The following is a 2579-nucleotide window of genomic DNA, read 5'->3' as shown; positions in this document are numbered from 1 at the left end:
AATTTTTGGACAAGGTTGAGCAATGCTTGGCTTTATGGGGAAAGAGATTCTCTACTTGACAAATAAAATCACCAGGTTTGGATTCTTCTTCTTTAGAGAATTATTTCTTTTTTTTTTTTCAATTTTAAGTGTATGGATGGTTTGCATGCATGTATGCTGGGCGCCTAAAGAGGCTAGAAGTCAGAGCCCCAGGCACTGGAGTTACAGACAGTTGTAAGGTACTGGGAAACAGACTCAGTTCCTCTGCAAGAGTATCTAGTACTTTTAGTCACTGAGTCATCTCCAGTCCCTTTGGGAGGAATTCTATTATTGATTCAATCCCCTTATATTTGTTTTTTTTTTCAAACATTAACAATTGCTGTGAAATACTTGTATGTTTATAACTATATGGTGTAGTAATTAGGAGTGGCGGGGCTGCGTCCCCAGCACCCCAGCCGCCTGCTACCTTATGCCTTGAAATAACAACACACAAACTGTATTCTCTTAAACACTGCTTGNATATCTAGCCTCTTCTTGGCTAACTCTCGCACCTGGACTAGTTCATTTCTAATAATGTGTGTAAGCACCCCAAGGTGCGCTTACCGGGAAGATTCTAGCCTACATCTATCCTGGGTCGGAGCTTCATCGCGTGTGTCTGCCTCAGAGAGCAGAGCTATCGCATCTCTGAGCTCACTTCCTCTTCCTCCCAGCATTCTGTTCTGTTTACTCCACCCACCTATGTTCTAACCAATAAAATGGGCCAAGCCAGTTTCTTTATTAGCCAATGACCTTCTTCCATCAATATGGTAATAATGAAAATAAAACCTAGATAAATGCAAAGATATGGACTAGAGTGCTCATTATTATGCAAAAGTTGTCCAATTACTCCAGTGACCCACAGATTCAATGCAATATCATCTAAATAAAATGGAATTTTGAGGAAGGAAAAATAATAGTAAAAATAAAAAAAAACTTCAAACCATGTATAACTACAAAGACTTAGAACAGCTAAAGCAATATTTAAAAAGAACAAAGCTAGAGGCTTCACTCCTTCCAATTTCAAAATAGTTACAAATATACACTATAACTAGACTTGAATGTGACATTTTGCACCTATCACCAAAAGCAGACGTATCCAAAATAAAAATAAACAAATCTGACTACTCAAAACTTGAATCTTCTTACAGCAAAGAAAAACAACCAATTAGACTACAAAGACAATCTATAGAATGTCAGAACATATTAAACCATAGATTCCCCATAAGAGTTTTAAGCATATCATGCAGTGAAAAGCATATTCAAACTCTTGGAGATCAAATGTAAAATTTCATTATCAGAAACAGACAAATGACAAAAATAGACATATTGCTATAGAAAACACCTAAGAAAACAATAAGAATATATAAATCAAAGTTAGAGCCACAAAAATATTTGACCTCACAAATGATGCCACTTTTTTTTTTAAAACTTCTCAGTGAACAAATCTAAAAATCCTTTGTATAAAAAATCCACTGTCTTAAGAAGGCAGATAAATCTTGATTCAGAATACTGCATCTTTCCATTCAAAGATCATGCATTTATAAAATGCCTCTTGCCCTCAGAAGGTGAGCAATGCTATTTACCTTTACCTAAATGAAGATGGCAAGAAGAAAGAAATTATACTTGCTTTGTTTAATATTCATGCTCTCCTAAAATATAAATAAAAGAAAATAGTCATTCCAATATCCATTTAAATAGTTCTGTCTAATTTCAATTGAAAAAGTTGTTTGTTTTTAATCTTGAACTAATTATTCAGGAAACATCACCATGATATGCATATATGCACATATGTATATTGAAATGCATAAAAGTTATAACTTATGTAGCTTTTGGAGTTTCATTTAGAGTTGCACTCCTTGACAAAATCTTTTAAACATTTAGTCTGTATTTGAACATGTCTTACATATTTTGAGATATAAAAATCACATTGCAAATAAATATTTGGCTATACTTTTCAAATCTAGAAAGATAACCAACATAGGCAATAGCATTTATCAGCAATTTAGGATAATGAATCAAATGTTCAATGATGGGTCTTATTTATAAATGCTTGATTAGTATGTGACCCATGGAAACTCTTTAAAGAGACATGAACTTTAAGTAGGTGTGTTAAAATAAGTTTATCACTCTTTTCAAACATTCTGTGACTAAGAATTAATGTTTCAAATATACTATTGAAGCAATAAAAATGTGGAGAGAGTAGTTAACATGGCCTGACAAGTTGGACCTTAGCTAGCTCTAATGGTCCATCATTAATATGAGTTGTGTGGGATTTAATTGAAAACAAGGGTCAATGTAGGTAAAATCATTTAAATGAGTTCATAGAAAAAGCCAGTTTTCTAACTCAACACACCTGTTGTCTTCAGGAGGACACAGCTGTGCAAATACAGTGGCATATAGAAAGATCTGTGGGTGACAACAAAGATAGGAAATAATGGGAGATGTCAAAGAGCTTCCAGAAATCAGAAAGAGACAGTGCAGAATTTCCTTACAGATTTCACAAGCACTTTGGTGCTGACACTGTAATTTAGACTTACAGCCTTTAGAGCTCTGAGACAAAT

This window comes from Alexandromys fortis, unplaced genomic scaffold (genome assembly GCF_014885135.2).
Source record: "Alexandromys fortis isolate MF-2015 unplaced genomic scaffold, M_Fortis_MF-2015_v1.1 scaffold_0, whole genome shotgun sequence".
Lineage (NCBI taxonomy): Eukaryota > Metazoa > Chordata > Mammalia > Rodentia > Cricetidae > Alexandromys > Alexandromys fortis.
This window is presented reverse-complemented; position numbering follows the sequence as displayed.